The sequence below is a fragment of the Pan troglodytes genome, chromosome 6 (assembly GCF_028858775.2).
Source record: "Pan troglodytes isolate AG18354 chromosome 6, NHGRI_mPanTro3-v2.0_pri, whole genome shotgun sequence".
Taxonomy (NCBI): domain Eukaryota; kingdom Metazoa; phylum Chordata; class Mammalia; order Primates; family Hominidae; genus Pan; species Pan troglodytes.
Genome location: NC_072404.2, coordinates 144,900,088 through 144,914,833, shown reverse-complemented (window position 1 = coordinate 144,914,833; position 14,746 = coordinate 144,900,088).

Here is a 14,746-nt window from a genome sequence, read left to right as displayed (position 1 = left end):
GAGCAAAACCAGGGACTCTTCCTTTTGCTTCCTGCAAGCTGCTTCTCCTCAGCCACCAGCTACCTGCATTCCCACAAGTCACGCATCTTACCCCAGGAGACATATCGAGGTTCTTTCCTTCAAAGACACGTCTTTTCCTAAAAAGAATTCTAGTAACAACATTAACAAAAAATATTAAAAAAAAAAAAAAACTTTTTAATATCTGTGATCATCTTAGGGCAGCTTTCCCAGAAAACAGACAGACAGAGATGTGTGCAGGAGGTTCATTGGGAAACAGCCACTGTAAGGAGGGAAGGCAGCAAGACTGAACAGAGGGAGGGGTGAGGCTGGGGAGCATTGCAATGAGAGCATTTGCAGGTTCCTTGGAAAGCTCTGCAGCTGGAGTGGCCCTTTGGAGTTATACCACTGAGGCATGGGAGCCAGGCCTTTGTTCACCCCACTCCATACACACATTAACCATGTCAGGCATGGGGTGTCAGGCAGCCCACTTGGCTGAGGACAATTCATCAGCAGGAAAACTCCCGGCAGCCGGGGAAATGAGCGCCCCAGTCTTGAAGGCGGATGTGGTTGGCACAGCACAACACCCACTATGGTCGTAATAGTTTTTAAAAAGTAGGAAATCCCGGCCAGGTGCGGTGGCTTACGCCTATAATTCCAGCACTTTGGGAAGCCGAGGCAGAAGGATCACTTGAAGTCAGGAGTTAAGGACCAGCCTGGCCAACACGGTGAAACCTGTCTCTACTAGAAATGCAAAAATTAGCCGGGCGTGGTGGCACGAGCCTATAATCCCAGCTATTCGGGAGGCTGAGGCAAGAGAATCACTTGAACCTGGGAGGTAGAGGTTGCAGTGAGCCAAGATCGCACCACTGCACTCCAGCCTGGGCGACGCAGTAAGACTCAGTCTCAAAATAAATAAATAGGCCGGGCGCGGTGGCTCACGCCTGTAATCCCAGCGCTTTGAGAGGCCGAGGCGGGCGGATCACAAGGTCAGGAGATAGAGACCATCCTGGCTAACAGGGTGAAACCCCATCTCTACTAAAAGTACAAAGACAAAATTAGCCGGGCGTGGTGGCGGGCGCCTGTAGTCTCAGCTACTTGGGAGGCTGAGCCAGGAGAATGGCATGAACCCGGGAGGCGGAGCTTGCAGTGAGCCGAGATCGCACCATTGCACTCCAGCCTGGGCGACAGAGCGAGACTCCATCTCAAAAAAAAAAAAAAAAAAATGCTCCTTCCTTCCTCCGTCCCTCCCTCCCTTTCTCTCTCTCTCTCTCTCTTTCTTTTTTTTCAGACAGGGTCTCATTCAAGCAATTCTCCTATCTCAGCCTCCTAAGTAGCTGGGACTACAGGTGTGTGCCACCACACCCAACTAATTTTTTAAAATTTTTTGTAGAGATGGGGTCTCACTATGTTGCCCAGGCTGATCTCCAACTCCTAAGCTCAAGCAATCCTCTTGCCTCAGCCTCCCAAAGCACTGGGATAACAGATGTGAGCCACTGCCCAGCCAAGATATATTCCTAAGTGACAAAAGCAATTTACAAAACAATATCATCTCATTATCCCATTTTTATATTTTAAAAATATATATACTTGGCCGGGTGAGGTGGCTCATGCCTGTAATCCCAGAACTTTGAAAGGCTGAGGCAGACAGATCACCTGAGGTCAGGAGTTCGAGACCAGCCTGGGCAACGTGGTGAAACCCCTTCTCTACTAAAAATATAAAAATTAACCGGGCATGGTGGTGCATGCCTGTAATCCCAGCTATTTGGGAGGCTGAGGCAGGAGAATTGCTTGAACCCAGGAGGCAGAGGTTGCAGTGAGCCAAGATCGCGCCACTGCACTCCAGCGTGGGCGACATAGTCAGACTCTGTCTCAACAATAAATAAATAAATAAACAAACTAACTTTTAAAATACACATACTTGGGGGGGTCAGCCCCCCTCCCGGCCAGCCGCCCCGTCCGGGAGGGAGGTGGGGGGGTCAGCCCCCCGCCGGGCCAGCCGCCCCGTCGGGGAAGTGAGGGGCGCTTCTGCCCGGCCGCCCCTACTGGGAAGTGAGGAGCTCCTCTGCCCGGCCACCACCCCATCTGGGAGGTGTACTCAACAGCTCATTGAGAACGGGCCATGAAGACAATGGCGGTTTTGTGGAATAGAAAGGGGGGAAAGGTGGGGAAAAGATTGAGAAATCGGATGGTTGCCGTGTCTGTGTAGAAAGAGGTAGACATGGGAGACTTCTCATTTTGTTCTGTACTAAGAAAAATTCTTCTGCCTTGGGATCCTGTTGATCTGTGACCTTACCCCCAACCCTGTGCTCTCTGAAACATGTGCTGTATCCACTCAGGGTTGAATGGATTAAGGGCGGTGCAAGATGTGCTTTGTTAAACAGATGCTTGAAGGCAGCATGTTCGTTAAGAGTCATCACCACTCCCTAATCTCAAGTACCCAGGGACACAAACACTGTGGAAGGCCGCAGGGTCCTCTGCCTAGGAAAACCAGAGAACTTTGTTCACTTGTTTATCTGCTGACCTTCCCTCCACTATTGTCCTGTGACCCTGCCAAATCCCCCTCTGCGAGAAACACCCAAGAATGATCAATAAAAAAGAAAAATAAAAAATAAAAAAATAAAATGGTAAAAATAAATAAATAAATAAATAAAAGAAAAAAAAAATAAAATAAAATATACATACCATATAGTCTAAAAATATTTAGTCTAAAGTTAATCCTCACCACCTTTGGGTAGAGGAGTATGCCCCCCAAAATTAACAATAAACATTATTTTTATTATAATAATCTGAGAGTAAAACTTTTCTTAAAACAAAAAGTCTTAGACAAATGAGAGCAGGTAGCAGATGATCAAATTTAAGGAAAGGAAATGAGTGTCCTTGCCGCCGACTTGAATTTCTCTCCCCATGAATTTTCTGTAAGAAATGGCATTTCTCTCCACTTCCTGCCTTAAATTGCGCTGTAGCCTGTGCAGCTGCTGAGCGGCTGTCTCGTCCTGCTCTGACACAGAGGTGGCTGTGAGTACCTACCGGGTAGGCTGCGGGCTTTGTATGTCACGTGGGAGGAACAGGATGAGTCGGGGTGGCCTTGATTCCACAAAACATGGACAGACTCCCAGGCAGTGGCCACAGCTCAGCATCCTTTTTGAGGCACGAATCCCTGCTGTTCCTCTTCATCAGACCTTGTCATCCTTATTGTGGAAATAATAATACCATTTATTAAGACTTGCCCGCATGCCTGGCAACGTGCCAGCACTTTACACATAGCTCATTTGTCTCTCACAACAATCGCATGAGGTTATATACAATTATCCCTGTTTGATAGACAGGAAACGGGTCTTTGCAGAACTTTGTGAATATACTGTACTAAGAACCACTGACCTGTATACTTTATATGAGTGAACTTTATGGTATGTGAATACTCTCTCAATAAAGCTTTTTTTGTTTAAAAAGACAGAAAGAAAAAACCCACTAAAGTCTGGCTGGGCACGGTGGCTCATGCTTGTAATCCCAGAGCTTCGGGAGGTCGAGGCAGGTGGATTTCTTGAGTCCAAGAATTTGAGACCAGCCTTGGCAACATAGTGAGACCCTGTCTGTATAAAAATTTTAAAAATTAGCCAGACATGGTGGTATGCATCTGTAGTCTTAGCTAGTTGGGAAGCTGAGGCAGGGAGATCGCTCGAGGCCAGGAGGTCAAGGCTGCAGTGAGCCATGATTGCACCACTGCACTCCAGCCTAGATGACAGAGCAAGACCCTGTCTCTGAAAAACAAACAAATAGAAATCCCACAAAATTATGGCCGGGCACGGTGGCTCACGCCTGTAATCCCAGCACTTTGGGAGGCCAAGGCAGGCGGATCACTTGAAGTCAGGAGTTCGAGACCAGCCTGGCCAACATGGTGAAACCCTGTCTCTACTAAAAATACAAAAATTAGCTGGGCATGGTGGCAGGTGCCTGTAATCCCAGCTACTCAGGAGGCTGAGGCAGGAGAATCGCTTGAACCCAGGAGGCGGAGGTTGCAGTGAGCCGAGATTGCACCACTGCACTCCAGCTTGAGCAACAGAGTGAGACTGCATCCCAAAAACAAAGAAACAAACAAACAAAAATCCCACAAAATTGAAGTCCATAAAGATCACAAGAGCTGCCCAAGGTTACGGTTAGAAAGCCCCAGGATTTTGTTAGTAAGAAGGAGGCAGGGGGTGGACAGCAGGTAGTGTCTGTGATCCCAGTACCTCCCGACAGTGCACTGCACACCCTGGTGCACGGAGTCACCGACAACCTCAGTTCTTGGGGATGGTGAGGGCTCTGGGGTGGGCAAGCCCTTCAGGCAGTCCCTTCCAGCTGTGTAAGAGCATTTGGTCCTCAGAGAGGGGCCCAATCAGTGTGGGGATGGAGAGGAGGTGGTATGAGAGGGAGTGAGGAAAATGGGAACAGCTGGCACTGGAAGCCCCATGCCCCAGCACTAGGTCAGTAGCTGCTGCAAATGGGTTTGGCACAGGTGGAGATGAAGGGGCTGGAGGAAATACTGGGGTGTTAGGGAGCCCAAGTGGGGAGAGTGGGCCGTGGGCAGGCTGGGCTGGAGAAGCAGCACCAGGCTGGGGCCTGGGTGACAGAGCGAGACCCCCATCTCAAAAAAAAGAGGTAATTTCAACTGCTGTAAAATTGTGAAGAGTGGGAAAAATTGTGGCTTTTTTGTTGTTGTTGTTTTTTGTTTGTTAGTTTTTTAGGGTTTTTTTTGAGACGGAGTTTCGCTCTTGTTGCCCAGGCTGGAGTGCATAGACGCAATCTCTGCTCACTGCAACCTCCGCCTCTTGGGTTCAAGCGACTCTCCTGTCTCAGGCTCCCGAGTAGCTGGGATTACAGGCACCTGCCACCACGCCTGGCTAATTTTTGTATCTTTAGTAGAGATGGGGTTTCATCATATTGGTCAGGCTGGTCTCAAACTCCTGACCTCAGGTGATCCGCCCGCCTCAGCCTCCCAAAGTGCTGGTATTACAGGCTTGAGCCACCACACCTGGCCGGGGAAAAATTGTTTTTAAATGTTTCTTTCCTATTTAGTCCAAATTTCTCATTGATGGCAGTTATCAAGAACTTGAATAGATCATCATTCAAAAATCTTCATTGGTGATTATTTATAGCCATTTCAAGCATATGAAAAAAGAATGTTTTAAAAAGCCCGTGTCTGTGCTACCTTTGCCATCCTCGCTGCAGAGCAGTGCCTCCTATCAGGCAGCCCCTGGCCACATGTGGCCGCAGAGCATTTGAAATGTGGCTACTCCAAATTGGAAAGTGCTGGGTATGTAAAACGCACACCAGATTTCGAAGACGTAGTAAGAAAGCAAGAATGTAAAATAGCTCATTCATAATTTTATATTGATGACAGGTTGAAGTCATAATAGTGTGGATATATTAGTTTAAATAAAATCCATTATAAAAAATTTTTTAAGTTATGTTCATAGAAGCAAGCTCAGGTTTCTCATTAAAATTTTGAAAATATTTTATTTGGAAAATTTCATACAAATTCAGTATGTAATATGTTCTCTAATTACATTATTTTCATTTTTATAATTCTTTACTCTAAAGAAAACATAATCACTTTTTCCATCAAGCTCCACATAGATGTCCCCAGGTCCCTCCCCCAACCCCTCCAGTTTACTTAAGTGTGTCATTAAAAAATGGACATTTCTTATGAGTGTGATGACATGAAATAGTTTCCAGAAAGGTATTTTTGAGCATCTTTATGATTTGGAAAGGCATTTTTGAGCATCTATTCATCCTGGGTGACCTGCTGGATTGTGGGAATACAGAGTTGTATATATTGTATATTGTGTTGTATGTGTATCAATAATTATGCAGACAGGTGCAGTGGCTCATGCCTGTAATCCCAGCACTTTGGGAGGCTGAGGTGGGCAGATCACTTGAGGTCAGGAGTTTGAGACGAGCCTGGCCAACATGGTGAAACCCCATCTCTACTAAAAATACAAAAATTAGCTGGGGGTCGTGGCATACGCCTGTAATCTCAGCTACTCAGGAGGCTGAGGCAGGAGAATTGCTTGAACCTGGGAGGCAGAGGTGCAGTGAGTTGAGATCCCGCCACTGCACTCCAACCTAGGTGACAGAGCGAGACTCCATCTCGAAGAAAAAAAAAAAAAAAAAAAAAAAAAAAAATATATATATATATATATATATATATATGCAAGGGAACTCTTGGTTGTTCCACTAAGGAGCTCCCAGCAACCTGCTCTGTGCGCTGCAGAATTTGTGGGTACCCCTGGGAGGCCTGGACCAGCCACAGAGCAGCAGCAGGCCAGGTGTCAGTCTTAACAGAGTGACTTCTAGGAGAGGCAGGGCCCTTTGCTTTTTTTTGAGATTGTATTTAAGTAGGGCCCTTTTCTGGCTCCTTATTGAATGTTTCCACTCTACCGGATTTTCTCTCTATTGTCCCGTAAACTCCCGAAGCCCTTGCTCAGCTACCAACATCTGTGTCGGGTTTCTTATAATCCATATGCCTGAGGCAAGGCGCATCCAGAAAGCAGAGGCTGTGCTACCCGGGTGCTTGTAAACTCGATTATTGTTTATATGTATGACTTTGGCAACCCATTTAGTCCTCGTTACGGGCAAGCCTAAGGCCAAGACTGACTTTCTGTTTCCAACTTCACACTTCTGGGCTGAATCCTGCACACTCCATAAACAGCCTCTGCAACATGGGAAGCCACCTGCGTGTGCGCCTCCTTCACATAATTCAAGAGTTGCTGGCATTTTTTCAGCTCTTCTGGAATCAGGAACTCAGTCTAGTGGAGCCCAGGGGACTGTCCATTTGGAAAATCATCAGGGAGATCTGAAGGGGACAGAAGTCAACATCAGGTCCCAAGCTATGGGATCACTTTCTGGACATGCAAATACACGATATGAAATCTGTTCAGGCCAGGCGTAGTGGCTCATGCCTGTAATCCCAGCATTTTGGGAGGCCAAGGCAGGCAAATCACTTGAGGCCAATTCGAGACCAGCCTAGGCAACGTGGTGAAACCCTGTCTCTACTAAAAATACAAAAATTAGCTGGGTGTGATGGCATGTGCCTGTAATCCCAGCTACTTGGAAGGCTGAGGTGGGAGAATTGCTTGAACCCGGGAGGTAGAGGTTGCAGGGAGTGGAGATCACACCATTGCACTCTAGCCTGGGTGACAGAGCAAGACTCTGTCTCAAAAAAACAAACAAACAAACAAAAAAACAAAAAAAAACAAAAAAAAATGTGATCTGTTCAGATTAATATTGTTTTTTCAAATTCTATGTGGATTTGGGCCTGCTCTGTGATGTAATTTTGTGATGTAATTATTCATCTTTGCCCAAAAATACCTACATAATTATGCCTGAAGCAACCGGTATACAAGGGTAAATGGAATACATTGCTATAAAAACTATGTCTATGTGTGAGCTGGGCACAGTGGTGAATGTCTGTAGTCCCAGCTACTCTGGAGTCTGAGACTGGGGGATCCTTTGAGTCCAGGATTTCGAGGTCAGCCTGGGCAACATAGCAAGACCCTGTCTCAAAAAAATCTCCAAACTGTGTCTGTGTGTGGATGTACAGTGGAAGGATTGTACTTAGTTACGAAAAGTATTGTATTGAGATGACAGAGGTCATGAGTGTTATTTACTGTTGAGTTGTTTAAATATTAAATATTCAAACCTTAAAAACTGTTCAGTTATTTAAAATGTATGCTTAAAATGTTTAAAGGAATAAACTGATAAAGTCCTTTGAAGAAAGCCTGTTAAAAGAATTTCTGCCATTAAAATGTCCAACAATAGCGGCCAGGCGTGATGGTTCATGCCTATAATCCCAACATTTTGGGAGGCCGAAGTATGTGGATCACTTGAGCTCAGGAGTTCAAGACCAGCCTGGGCAACCTAGTGAAACCCCATCTCTACCAAAAATACAAAAATTAGCCGGGCGTGGGGGTGCACATCTGTGGGCCCAACTACTCAGGAGGCTGAGGTGGGAGGATCACTTGAGCTGGGGAGGTGGAGGTTGCAGCAAGCTGAGATCATGCTACTGCATTCCAGCCTGGGTGACAGAGTGAGACTCCATCTCAAAAAAAATAAAATAAAATAAAAGTCCAACAATAGGAGAATGACGAAGTAGATTACATTATTAATGCATTATCATTTATTGTACACTTACTCTGTACTAGGTACAGGCTAACTACTAGGCTAAGTGTTTTGTTTTGTTTTGTTTTGAGACCGAGTCTCGCTCTGTGGCCCAAGCTGGAGTGCAGTGGCGCAATCTCGGCTCACTGCAACCTCTGCCTCCCAGGTTCAAGCAATTCTCCTGTCTTGCCCTCCCGAGTAGCTGGGACTACAGGCACGTGCCACCACACCCAGCTGCTATTTTTTATTTTTAGTAGAGAGGGGGTTTCATCATGTTAGCCAGGACAGTCCCGATCTCCTGACCTTGTGATCCGCCTGCCTCGGCCTCCCAAAGTGTTGGGATTACAGGTGTGAGCCATGGCGCCCGGCAGTGTTTTGTTTTTTAATTTTTTTTTTTTTTTTTTTTTTTGAGACAGGGTCTCGTTCTGTCACCCAGGCTGGAATGCAGTGGCATAATCACAGCTCACTGCAGCCACCACCTCCTGGACTCAAGCAATCCTCCCACTTCAGCCTCCCAAGTAGCTGGGACTACAGGCCCGTGTCACCACACCCAGCTAATTTTTGTATTTTTTTGTAGAGATGGGGTTTCACCATGTTGCCCAGGCTGGTCTTGAACTCCTGGGCTCAAGCAATATGCCTGCCTTGGCCTTCCAAACTGCTCAGATTACAGGCATGAGCCACCGCGCCTGGCCAGTCTACGTATCTTATATGCATTATTTCATTTTTTTAATGTTCAAAATAACCCCAAAGAATATAACTATTGTCATTATCATTTTCATTTTATTGATATGAAAACCAGGGCATAGAGACATTAAGTAACTCAGTAAAGACCTCATAGCTAGCTAGTGGCAGAGATGGGATTTGAACCCAAGATTATTTGGGTCCTACACCCAAGTGTTAACCACTAGGTTACCAAGCCACACACTACCACACAGCCACAGGAGGTATTCATAGCCATGAACACTATCGGTGGAGCTATGATGGTTAGAACTTTAAAAGGAAGGCGATTTGCACACAATTAAAAATGCACATACAAGGCTAGGCACGGTGGCTCAGCACTTTTGGAGTCTGAGGTAGAAGGATCACTTGAGCCCAGGAGTTTGTGACCACCCTGGACAACATAGTGAGACATCATCTCTATCTTTATAAAAAATAAACAAAATTAGTCAAGTGTGGTGGTGCACACCTGTAGTCTCAGCTACTTGGGAGGCTGAGGTGGGAGGATCGCTTGAGCCTAGGAAGTTGAGGCTGCAGTAAACTGAGATTAAGCCACTGCACTCCAGCCTGGGCAACAGAGTGAGACCCTGTCTCAAAAAATAAATAAAATGCACATACCAATTATCACACAAGTTCACTTCTAGGACACTGTGATGGTTAATTTCATGTGTTAATTTGACTGGGCTAAGGGATGTCCAGCTAGCTGGTTAAACGTGACTTCTGAGTGTGTCTTTGAGGGCGTTTCCACAAGAGATGAGCATTTGATTCAGTGGCCTAACTAAAGAAGATCCACCGTCACCAATGTGGATGGGCATCATCCAATCCACCGAGGGCCCAGAGGAAACAAAAAGGTGGAGGGAGGGTGAACTCATTCTGGTTTCTGGTGCTGGGACATCCATCTTCTCCTGCCCTTGGACATCAGAACACCTGGTTCTTGGGCCATCAGACTCTAGGACTTACACCAATGGGGCCTCTTCCACCTCTTGCTCAGGGCTTTGGCCTTGGACTGGGAGTTTCACCATTAGTTCCCCTGGTTTTCAGGCTCCCACGCTGAGACTGAGCTATGCCACCTGCTTTCCTGGGTCTCCAGCTGCAGACAGCAGATGGTGGGACTCCTTGGCCTCCATAATCAAGTGAGCCAATTCCCATCACACATCTCCTCTTTTATCTATATCTGTAGCTCCTATCGGTTCTCTTTCTGTGGAGAACCCTAACTAATACAGGCACCATCCAAGAGAAATGAATCTATAGATGCAATATTTGGCAGCTCTTTCTCTCTTTTTTTTTTTTTTTTTTTCCTCACTCTGTCACACAGGCTGGAGCCCAGTGGCCCGATCTTGGTTCACTGCAGCTGAAGCGATCCACCCACCTCAACATCCCGAGTAGCTGGGATTACAGGTGTGCGCCACCACACCAAGCTAATTTTTTTTTCTTTTTTTTTTTTTTTATAGAGACAGGGTCTCATCCTGTTGCCCAGGCTGGTCTCAAACTCCTGACCTCAAGTGATCTGCCTGCCTTAGCCTCCCAAAGTGCTAGGATTACAGGTGTGAGCCCCACACCTGGCCTTGGCAGGTTTCTTAAAGTGCAGTGGATCCCTATGTACTGATAAGAAAATTGCTCCAAGATATACGGAAAAGCTAGTTGTAGAACTTTTTTTTTTTTTTTTTTTGAGACGGAGCCTTACTCTGTCACCAAGGCTAGAGTGCAGTGGTGTGATCTCGACATCTCTGCTCACTGCAACCTCCGCCTCCCTGGTTCAAGTGATTCTCCTGCCTCAGTCTCCCGAGTAGCTGGGATTACAGGCGCCGGCCATCACGCCCGGCTAATTTTTGTATTTTTAGTAGAGACGGGGTTTCGCCAGGTTGGCCAGCCTGTTCTCAAATTCCTGACTTCAGGTGATCCACCCACCTCGGCCTCCCAAAGTGCTGGGATTACAGGTGTGAGTCACCGTGCCTGGCCAGAACCATTTTTAAAAGCTGTTTTGTATGAGTATTAAAGAAAGGTCTGCGGCCAGGCACAGTGGCTCATGCCTGTAATCCCAACACTTTGGGAGGCCTAGGCGGGGGGATCAGTTGAGGTCAGGAGTTTGAGACCAGCCTGGCCGCCATGACGAAACCCTGTCTCTACTAAAAATATAAAAATTAGCCTGACATTGTGGTGCACACCTGTAATACCAGCTACTCAGGAGGTTGAGGCAGGAGAATTGCTTGAACCCAGGAGGCGGAGGTTGCAGTGAGCTGAGATCCAGCCACTGCACTGTAGCCTGAGCGACGGAGCGATATTTCATCTCAAAAAAAAAAAAAAAAAAAAGATCTGCAAGGATAAAAACTAAACTGTTCAAAGAACTGTTAAAAGTGGTTCTCCCTGAGGCATGAGGGGAAAAAGAATTAAAGTGAAAAATTTTACTTTTTTCTTTACATATTTCTGAATTTTTTTAGTAGTAAGTATGTATTACTTTTATAATAAAAAAGGAATATGGAAAACAATTAATGTTTTCAACCAATTTTAATGATATGGGCAAGTACTCTAACAGGTGAAAAAAATTAGAGCATGAAATAATGTGTACAGTATGAGCTCAGCTACAGAAAAATGCATTTAAAATCCAGGAAGGAAATATATCAAAATGTTAATAGGGATTGCCTCTGGGTGGCAGGATTATAGGTGGGTTTTTTTTTTCTGCTTTTACTTTTCTATACTTTCTAAATGTGCCTTATTATTTGTATAATTAGGAAAAAATTAAGTTGATCTGCCAAAGGTTCATGGCAGGTTGTAAAACACAGGCAGCTGAGGCCAGTTTCAACTGCAGGTCATTGTTCCCCACACCGGGGGACGTGACGGCCCAATATTGTTAACCAGCAAAGGAAAATTTCCCAATTGCAATTTTCCTAATTGCAGGTGAGGAGAAAACATGGTTTGTCTCCATTTTGCTTTTCTGATTAGATTGCAAGAGAAGACAGGGGAGAGAGATGCCAAGGGAACAAAGTTCTCCTGGTAAAAAGGAGCAGAATCAGGAGTCTCTGGGCTAAGGGATGTCCAGATGTACTCTCCTATCTATTTTTTTTTTTTTTTGAGATGGAGTCTGGCTCTGTTGCCCAGGCTGGAGTGCAGTGGCACAATCTCAGCTCACTGCAACCTCTACCTCCTGGGTTCAAGCAATTCTCCTACCTCAGCCTCCTGAGTAGCTGGGATTACAGGCACCCACCACCACGCCTGGCTAATTTTTGTATTTTTAGTAGAGTCAGGGTTTCACCATCTCGACCAGGCTGGTCTTGAACTCCTGGCCTCATGATCCACCCATCTTGGTCTCCCAAAGTGTTGGGATTACAGGCATGAGCCACCACGCCTGGCATCTCCTAGGTATTTTGAAATATATGATACATTATTATTGGCAATAGTCAGTCTACTGTGCAACAGATCTCAAAAATTATTCCTCTTGTCAAATTGAAACATATAAGTGAAATCATGCAGTATTGGTCTTTCTGTGCCTGGTTTATTTCACTTTGCATGCTGTCCTCCAGGATTCATCCATGTTGTCACAAATGACAGGATTTCCTTCTTTTTTTAGGGCTGAATGATGTTCCATTGCATATACACTCTAGCATCCTTTAATAGCTTAGAGGCAGTTGTCCTCTGCAGCACCACCACTAAGAAAGAGGCATAACACTAAGTGGAACTCTATGGTTCTTAGCGGCAACATAATTTCACATTTACGTACACTGTTTTGACACATTTGTTGAGTAGGGAAACCAGCTATCCGGTGGTGGGGTGACTAACTCCTTTATTATGGCATCTAGAATTGTCATGCTTGAGAATTTACTTATTTAAATACATTTTATCTTTATTTTTAACAAATTATTCGTTTCCCCTTTATTATACAGTTAGGAATAGAGATAGAGAGATGGATAAATAGATCTTAAAATTTATGTATGTAGTTAGGATGTTTTACCTCTGAATTTCATTCAGAGTAGTAAAGGGGATATTACAAAATATTTGTTTTACAAAGAGGCTTTGGGGTGGGAATAGAAATCCTGGACCAGAAGTGGATGTGGCACTAATGAGACTCCAGGTTACTTCCCTTTGCAGGTAATGCATACACTTTTTGTTTGTTTTTGTTGTTGTTGTTGTTGTTGTTTTGAGCTGGAGTCTCGCTCTGTCACCCAGGCTGGAGTGCAATGGTGCGATCTCGGCTCACTGCAACCTTTGCCTCCCAGGTTCAAGTGATTCCCCTGCCTCAGCCTCCCAAGTAGCTGGAATTACAGGCATGCGCCACCATGCCTGGCTAATTTTTGTGTTTTTAGTAGAGATGGGGTTTCACATGTTGGCCAGGCTGGTCTCGAACTCCTGACCTCAGGTGATTAGCTTACCTCAGCCTCCCAACGTGCTGGGATTACAGGTGTGAGCCACCATGCCCAGCCCACTTCTGATTATACAAAGGATTATATCTTTGTATCAGTGACAACACTTTCATTTTTGAAGTATGAAAATGGGGAGAATTTTTTTTCATTGCCAAGCAGCCGGAGATGTGGGCTCTGGTGGGCATCTGTCATTCTTCTCATTACTCAGCTCCTGAACACCCCATATCTGGGTCCTGGGCATTCCTCGCCTCATGAGTCTCAGGACAGGCAGAGACTGCCTTCCCAGAAGCTAGAAGGTCCAGACGCTGCCTTCCCAGCCTCCCGGGAGCTGGGCGTGGACTCCTGTCCTAGGCACACACAGAGCAGATGCTCCTGCCCTGGACTTTGAGTGAGGATCTGATTGCCCTTCCCTGGGTAAGGGGGGAACTCCTTACTGAGCAGGTGATATTTCAGCTGAGCTTTGAAGGAGAAGTAGAAACTCATCAAGTTGGGAGGTTGGAGTGAGCAGTAGGTGGGTTAGAGGGTTGGGTGGGTGGGCAGGTATTCCAGGTGTGGCAAAGGAATAAGTATAAATATATTTTAAAGTAGGCAAAATGCTATTAATTTTACTCATGGATATTGGGGTCTAAGGACCCTGAAAAAGGATCAGATTTAGGTTCTTTGTATGACCTTGGGCAAGTTTCTCAACCTCTGGGCTTAGTTTCCTTACCTGTAAAAAGGAACTACTCCCAGTGATGTGCCAACCTCACAAAGTTTTTGTGGGATCAAATGAAAATGAAAGTAAAAATACTTTTTTTTTTTTTTTTTGAGATGGAGTCTCACTCTGTCATCCAGGCTGGAGTGCAATGGCGCGATCTTGGCTCACCGCAAGCTTCGCCTAATGGGTTCACGCCGTTCTCCTGCCTCAGCCTCCTGAGTAGCTAGGACTACAGGCACCCATCACCACACCCGGCTAATTTTTTCTATTTTTAGTAGAGACGGGATTTCACTGTGTTAGCCAGGATGGTCTCGATCTCCTGACCTCAAGATCCACCAGCCTCAGCCTCCCAAAGTGCTGGGATTACAGGCGTGAGCCACTGTGCCCGGCCAAAACTAAAAATGCTTTTAAATGAAAAAGCCTATTAGCTGGGCATGGTGTGTGCCTGTAATCCCAGGTACTCAGGAGGCTGAGATAGGAGGATGGCTTGAACCCAGCAGGTTGAGACTGCAGTGAGCCAAGACTGTGCCACTGCACTCCAGCCTGGGTGACAGAGTGAGACCCCCATCTCAAAAAAAAAAAAAAAGAAAAAGAAAAAAGAAAAAAGAAACAGCCTGAACAAAAATCAATAACTATGAATAATTGGCATGGGGTTGTGAGAGCAAAAACAAAATAGAGGGCACAAAGTCCAGGCTGAGAGAGGTTGGAAGAGAATTAAGAGTTTGGGAAGGAATTTGTCAGATAAAAAACCGACTTTTCTGGAAAGCAGAAAGTATGGGCCCCAGAGGGTCAGGGTAGGTTGGGGGAGGTGGTCAGGAAGCTTTTCGCACCTAGCCAG